We start from the raw sequence: 8,571 nt of genomic DNA on the forward strand, positions 1-8,571 counted from the left end.
AATCTCAAATTTGGACTTCAGACCAAAGGACAGATTTTCACCAGACTAATGTCCATCCCTCGTGTTTCTTGGCCCAAGCAAGTCTCTTCTTATTATTGGTGTCCTTTAGTAGTGGTTTCTTTGCAGCAACTTGACCATGAAGGCCTGATTCACGCAGTCTCCTCTGAACAGTTGATGTTGAGATGTGTCTGTTACTTTTATTATTACTTTTATTTGGACTGCAATTTCCTGAGTATGGTAACTAATGAATTTATCCTCTGCAGCAGGGGTAACTCTGGGTCTTTCTTTCCTGTGGCGGTCCTCATAAGAGCCAGTTTCATCAATGCGCTTTATGGTTTGTGCGATTGCGTTTGAAGAAACGTTCAAAGTTCTTGAAATTTACTGTATTTGACTAACCTTCATGTCTTAAAGTAATAATGGACGGTTGTTTCTCTTTGCTTATTTGAGCTGTTCTTGCCTTAATATGGACACATTTCAACATCGACTTGTCAGAGAAGACTGCCTTAATCAGGCCTTCATGGTCGAATTGCTGCAAAGAAACCACTACTACAGCTTCATGTAGTCATTGCATGGAATATGGGACAATTTGTCGAAATACTTATTACACCTTCAAATGGGGTGCCTGGATACATAAAATGCTTTCATTTCTAAACTGTAAAACAAATATGTATGAAAATACCCTCAAATAAAAGGTGACATTCTGTTCTGTCGCCTGATATGAAACATTTGATCTGAAATAAAAAATGCTGGAGTATAGAGCCAAATGAAAAGTTTTAGCTTCACTATCCAAATAAATGAAGAGGGGAGTGTGAGATTGAGGCCAATCTGTTGTACAGGACAAACAGATTGGACCACCAGGCAACCAATTTACAGCAGTACTTTAAACTAGAACTAATAATAGAGAAAGTGTCGACGCAACAGAATTTTACGAGCGAAATGCAACCTCCCTGTTGCAGCTTTAGAGGAGTCTACATCTGTCTACATGAGATTCTATTATGTCAAGCAGTGGGGGCTGCTGAGGGAGGAGGGCTCATCATAGTGGCTGGAACGGAGCAAATGGAACAGCATCAAACACATGGAAACCATGTATTTGATACTGTTCCACTAATTACGCTCCAGCCAATAACATGAGCCCTCCCTCGCCACCAACCTCCTGTGATGTCTAGTGTAACAGTTCTGGTCCCATGGTTCCCCCTTTTACATTTCAAACTAGGGTTTTCACGATACCAGTATGGTGACGATTACAATACCTGATTTTCCATGGCAAAAAAAGGAAAACACAAAGCAGGCTGTATGTGAAAAAAAAATGACTGTATGTAAAATATTGTCTGCTATTGCTTGGAAAATAAATGTGAATCTGGATGAAAAACACAAAGGGGCTGAACATTAACCAATCACAACCCTAAACCTAAAACACACAGGGGCTGAACATGAACCAATCACAGCCTTAAACCTAAAACACACAGGGGCTGAACATTAACCAATCACAACCCTAAACCTAAAACACACAGGGGCTGAACATTAACCAATCACAACCCTAAACCTAAAACACATAGGGGCTGAACATTAACCAATCACAACCCTAAACCTAAAACACACAGGGGCTGAACATTAACCAATCACAACCCTAAACCTAAAACACACAGGGGCTGAACATTAACCAATCACAGCCTTAAACCTAAAACACACAGGGGCTGAACATGAACCAATCACAGCCTTAAACCTAAAACACACAGGGGCTGAACATGAACCAATCACAACCCTAAACCTAAAACACACAGGGGCTGAACATGAACCAATCACAGCCTTAAACCTAAAACACACAGGGGCTGAACATGAACCAATCACAGCCTTAAACCTAAAACACACAGGGGCTGAACATTAACCAATCACAACCCTAAACCTAAAACAAACCAGAGCTGAACATGAACCAATCACAACCCTAAACATAAAAACTGTATGTTCAGTTTGTAGCATTGTAAATATGCTAAATGTTTAGCATTGTAGGATCAATTCCAATGTGTTATGAAAAAAAAAGGAGCATGTAGTCTCAAGGTCTTTTTCCTGACCGAATCAGACCACCCTTTTAATTGAGATGCAGATGCTTTATTTACAGATATGATCAAAATAATATATATATAAATATAAAAAGTGAATTGACTTAATTAAGTCTAGCCATATAACTGATTGATTGTAATACTGTATCTGTCTGAGATATAAGGGGAATAAGGCGCAGGTGAATAAAGCTAAACTCTTAGGCTGTGAGGAAGGAGGATTTGTTGTAAATGAGAACTTGTTCTCAACTGGCCTATCTGGTTAGATAAAGGTGAAATAAAAAACAATTTAAAAACTCTTAGGCTGTGAGGAAAGAGGATTTTAAGACCCAGAGCTCACGTCTCCCAAACAGACCTCTGTTGCAATTCATTTAATGTAATGTCATAAAGTGCTCTGTGTTTTAGAAATGAACATTTTCTCTGTATGCTGGGGCAAGTCACAGGTTAAAATCACAATCTTCGAATCTTTAAAACAATACAAAAAGCTAACTTCATTCATAGTCCTCAAAGCATTTAGCAGGCGATGCATGAGTTTTGGCGTGTCCCGAAGAAGGAAGCCTGTTTCTCTGAGGATGCTGAGCAAACTGAATAAACTAGGAAAGTAAATACAATTCCTATTGTTCAGTAGAGCGAAGTGACTAGAACAAACTATTGTGTGGTGTGCCTGCCCAAGTGTCACTCGGAGTCACCCTGAATGACACACCTGTCAGACATTTCATAATGTATATTGTAATACCTTTCATAACAGAGTGGTTGATTCCCACTGAATGTCAGTATGAGGGTGGTTCAAGAATAGTTTGAGTCAGCATCAAAAAATGTGGTTGAAGTAAAAAAAAAGAAAAGAAAAGTTGAATAAGGTATAAGGTCACAAATGCAGGCAGTGTACACAATGTTCTGACAGTGGATTGAAGCAATAGAGCCCTTGAAAACAGTGGAGCAACTCAACACCATGGTATGCATTATACTCAGAAGCAGTGGTGGGAAAAAATACCCTATTGTCATACTTGAGTAAAAATATAGATGCCTTAATAGAACGTTACTCAAGTAAAAAGGGAAAGTTACTGAGTAAAATACTACTTGAGTAAAAGTCTAAAAGTATTTGGTTCTAAAAATACTTAAGTACTCTGTAGATACAGCAGGAGTCTAAATGTATTTGGTTCTAAATATACTCAAGTATCAAAAGTACTCTCTAGAGACAGCAAGAGCGGTAGAGATACTCTGAATGATCGGCTATGAAAAGCCAACTGACATTTACTCCTGAGGTGCTGACCTGTTGCACCCTCGACAACTGCTGTGATTATTATTATTTGACCCTGCTGGTCATCTATGAACATTTGAACAACTTGGCCATGTTCTGTTATAATCTCCACCCGGCACAACCAGAAGAGGACTGGCCACCACTCATAGACATCTTCCTCTCTAGGTTTCTTCCTAGGTTTTGGCTTTTCGGGGGAGTTTTTCCTAGCCACCGTGCTTCTACACCTGCATTGCTTGCTGTTTGAGGTTTTAGGCTGGGTTTCTGTACAGCACTTTGTGACATCAGCTGATGTAAGAATGGCTTTATAAATACATTTGATTGATTGAAAAGTAAAAATCTTTTCAAATGACTTATATTAAGCGAAGGCCCCATTTAATTGTTTTTAAATGTACGGATAGCCAGGGTCATACTCCTACACAGGCATAATTTACAAACAATGCATTTGTGTTTAGTGAGTCCGTCAGACCAGAGGCAGTAGGGATGACCACGTATTATCTTGATAAGTGTGTGAACTGCACCATTTTCCTGTCCTGCTAAGCATTTAAAATGTATCAAGTACTTTTGGGTTTCAAGGGAAAAGTAGGGGGTAAAAAGTACATGATTTTCTTAAGGTAGTTTGTAGTGAAGTACAAGTAAAAGTTGTCAAAAATATAAATAGTAAAGTAATGTACAAATACCCCAGAAACTACTTAAGTAGTACTTTAAAGTATTTCTACTTAAGTAGTACTTTAAAGTATTTCTACTTAAGGACTTTACGCCACTTCTCAGAAGTACCCTAAAATAATTGTGTGGAGGGGGGGGGGGGGGGGGGGTAAAACAATTGTATTCATAATATATCTTCAGTACAGTTGACCAATCTGTTACACTTTTGGTAATATGAGCACATTTGTAGCAGGGACCTTAAGGGTTGCCCAAGAGTGTTTTACTGAAAACAATAACAAATGAATGAATTTGAGTACGCCTAGCTTAAAACTGATCTTTCTGGTTCATTTATTGGCATGGGAAATGTATGTTTACATGGCCAAAGCAAGTGAAATATATAATATACAAAAGTGAAATAAACAAAAAAATAAATAAATGAAAAGTTAACATTACACTTACAAAACTTTCAAAATAATAAAGACATTTCAAATGTCATATCATGTATATACAGTGTTGTAATGATGTGCAAATAGTTAATGTACGAAAAGGAAAATAAATAAACATAAATATAGGTTGCATTTATTTGGTGTTTGTTCTTCACTGGTTGCCCTTTTCTTGTGGCAACAGGTCACACATCTTGCTGCTGTGATGGCACGCTGTTGAATTTCACCCAATAGATATGGTAGTTTATCAAAATTGGATTTGTTTTCAAATTCTTTGTGGGTCTGTGTAATCTGAGGGAAATATGTGTCTCTAATATGGTCATACATTGGGCAGGAGGTTAGGAAGTGCAGCTCAGTTTCCACCTCATTTAGTGGGCAGTGAGCACATAGCCTGTCTTCTCTTGAGAGCCATGTCTGCCTACGACGGCCTTTCTCAATAGCAAGGCTATGCTCACTGAGTCTGTACATAGTCAAAGCTTTCCTTAAGTTTGGGTCAGTCACAGTGGTCAAGTATTCTGCCACTGTGTACTCTCTGTTTAGGGCCAAATAGCATTCTAGTTTGCTCTGTTTTTTGGTAAATTCTTTCCAACGTGTGAAGTAATTATCTTTTTGTTTTCTGATGATTTGGTTGGGTCTAATTGTGCTGCTGTCCTGGGGCTCTGTGCAGACTGTTTGTGTTTGTGAACAGAGCCCCAGGACCAGCTTGCTTAGGGGACTCTTCTCCAGGTTTATTTATCTGTAGGTGGTGACTTTGTCATGGAAGATTTGGGAATTGTTTCCTTTTTAGGTGATTGTAGAATTTAACGGCTCTTTTCTGGATTTTGATAATTAGAGGGCATCAGCCTAATTCTGCTCTGCATGCATCATTTGGTGTTCTACGTTGTACACGGAGGATATTTTTGCAGAATTCTGCGTGCAGAGTCTCAATTTGGTGTTTGTCCCATTTTGTGAAGTCTTGGTTGGTGAGCGGACCCCAGACCTCACAACCATAAAGGGTAATGGGTTCTATAACTGATTCAAGTATTTTTTTAGCCAGATCCTAATTGGTATGTCGAATTTTATGTTCCTTGTCTCTCAGATCATTCACAGCTTTGTGGAAATTACCTGTGGCGCTGATATTTTTACATTTTATTTCACCTTTATTTAACCAGGTAGGCTAGTTGAGAACACCTTTATGTAACCAGGTAGGCTAGTTGAGAACACCTTTATTTAACCAGGTAGGCTAGTTGAGAACAAGTTCTCATTTACAACTGCGCCCTGGCCAAGATAAAGCGAAGCAGTGCGACAAAAACAACACAAAGTTACACATAAACAAATGTACAGTCAATAATACAAAATAAAATCTATGTACAGTGTGTGCAAATGTAGAAGAGTAGGTAGGTAGGCAATAAATAGGCCATAGAGAGGCGAAAATAATTACAACTTAGCATTCATACTGGAGTGAGAGTATGTGCAGATGATGATGTGCAAGTAGAGATACTGGGGTGCAAAAGAGCAAGAAGGTATATAATATGGGGATGAGGTACAACTGCAGTGTGCTATTTACAGGTGGGCTGTGTACAGGTACAGCTGCTCTGACAGCTTAAAGTTAGAGAGGGAGATATAAGACTCCAGCTTCGTTCCAGTCAATTCGTTCCAGTCATTGGCAGCAGAGAACTGGAAGGAATGGCGGCCAAAGGAAGAATTGGCTTTGGGGGTGACCAGTGAGATCAAAATCAAATCAAATCAAATTGTATTTGTCACATACACATGGTTAGCAGATGTTAATGCGAGTGTAGCGAAATGCTTGTGCTTCTAGTTCCGACAATGCAGTAATAACCAACAAGTAATCTAACTAACAATTCCAAAACTACTGTCTTATACACACAAGTGTAAGGGGATAAAGAATATGTACATAAAGATATATGAATGAGTGATGGTACAGAGCGGCATAGGCAAGATACAGTAGATGGTATTGAGTGCAGTATATACATATGAGATGAGTATGTAAACAAAGTGGCATAGTTAAAGTGGCTAGTGATACATGTATTACATAAAGATGTAGTAGATGATATAGAATACAGTATATACGTATACATATGAGATGAATAATGTAGGGTATGTAAACATTATATTAGGTAGCATTGTTTAAAGTGGCTAGTGTTACGGTTTTCCTCCGTCGAAGGAGAGTCGGACCAAAATGCAGCGTGGTTAATAATATACATCTTTAATGAAGATGAACACGAACAATACAAACAACAAACGGAACGTGAAAACCTATACAGCCTATCTGGTGAATAACAAAACACAGAGACAGGAACAATCACCCACGAAACACTCAAAGAACATGGCTGCCTAAATATGGTTCCCAATCAGAGACAACGAGAATCACCTGCCTCTGATTGAGAACCGCCTCAGGCAACCATAGACTTTGCTAGACAACCCCACTAAGCCACAATCCTAAAACCTACGAAAAACCCCCATACATAAACACAACACAAAATAAACCCATGTCACACCCTGGCCTGACCAAATAAATATAGAAAACACAAAATATTACGACCAGGGCGTGACAGCTAGTGATATATTTTACATCATTTCCCATCAATTCCCATTATTAAAGTGGCTGGAGTTGAGTCAGTGTGTTGGCAGCAGCCACTCAATGTTAGTGGTAGGCTGTTTAACAGTCTGATGGCCTTGAGATAGAAGCTGTTTTTCAGTCTCTCGGTCCCAGCTTTGATGCACCTGTACTGACCTCGCCTTCTGGATGATAGCGGGGTGAACAGCCAGTGGTTCGGGTGGTTGTTGTCCTTGATGATCTTTATGGCCTTCCTGTAACATCGGGTGGTGTAGGTGTCCTGGAGGGCAGATAGTTTGCCCCCGGTGATGCGTTGTGCAGACCTCACTACCCTCTGGAGAGCCTTACGGTTGTGGGCGGAGCAGTTGCCGTACCAGGCGGTGATACAGCCCGCCAGGATGCTCTCGATTGTGCATCTGTAGAAGTTTGTGAGTGCTTTTTGTGACAAGCCGCATTTCCTCAGCCTCCTGAGGTTGAAGAGGCGCTGCTGCGCCTTCTTCACGATGCTGTCTGGGTGGGTGGACCAATTCAGTTTGTCTGTGATGTGTATGCCGAGGAACTTAAAACTTGCTACCCTGTTCCATCGATGTGGATAGGGGGGTGTTCCCTCTGCTGTTTCCTGAAGTCCACAATCATCTCCTTAGTTTTGTTGATGTTGAGTGTGAGGTTATTTTCCTGACACCACACTCCGAGGGCCCTCACCTCCTCCCTGTAGGCCGTCTCGTCGTTGTTGGTAATCAAGCCTACCACTGTTGTGTCGTCCACAAACTTGATGATTGAGTTGGAGGCGTGCGTGGCCACGCAGTCGTGGGTGAACAGGGAGTACAGGAGAGGGCTCAGAACGCACCCTTGTGGGGCCCCAGTGTTGAGGATCAGCGGGGCGGGGTGGAGATGTTGTTGCCTACCCTCACCACCTGGGGGCGGCCCGTCAGGAAGTCCAGTACCCAGTTGCACAGGGCTGGGTCGAGACCCAGGGTCTCGAGCTTGATGACGAGCTTGGAGGGTACTATGGTGTTAAATGCCGAGCTGTAGTCAATGAACAGCATATACCTGCTGGAGCGCATGCTACGGGTGGGTGTTGCTATGGTGACCAGTGAGCTGAGAAAAGGCGGGGTTTGGCGATGGATATGTTGTGAGGGCCAGCCAACGAGACCATAGAGGTCGCAGTGGTGGGTAGTATATGGGGCTTTGGTGATAAAACGGATGGCACTGTGATAGACTACATCCAGTTTGCTGAGTGTTGGGGGCTATTTTGTAAATGACATCGCCGAAATCAAGGATCGGTAGGATAGTCGGTTTGACGAGGGTATGTTTGGCAGCATGAGTGAGGAGGCTTTGTTGCGAAATAGGAAGCCGATTCTAGATTTAATTTTGGATTGGAGATGCTTAATGTGAGTCTGGAAGGAGAGTTTACAGTCTAGCCAGACACCTAGGTATTTGTAGTTGTCCACATATTCTAGGTCAGAACCGTCCAGAGTAGTGATGCTAGTCGGGCGGGAGGGTGCGGGCAGCAACAGTTGAAGAGCGTGCACTTAGTTTTACTAGCATTTAAAAGCAGTTGGAGGCCACGGAAGGTGTGTTGTATGGCATTGAAGCTCGTTTGGAGGTTTGCTAACA

The sequence above is a fragment of the Oncorhynchus nerka genome, linkage group LG18, assembly GCF_034236695.1.
Source record: "Oncorhynchus nerka isolate Pitt River linkage group LG18, Oner_Uvic_2.0, whole genome shotgun sequence".
Lineage (NCBI taxonomy): Eukaryota > Metazoa > Chordata > Actinopteri > Salmoniformes > Salmonidae > Oncorhynchus > Oncorhynchus nerka.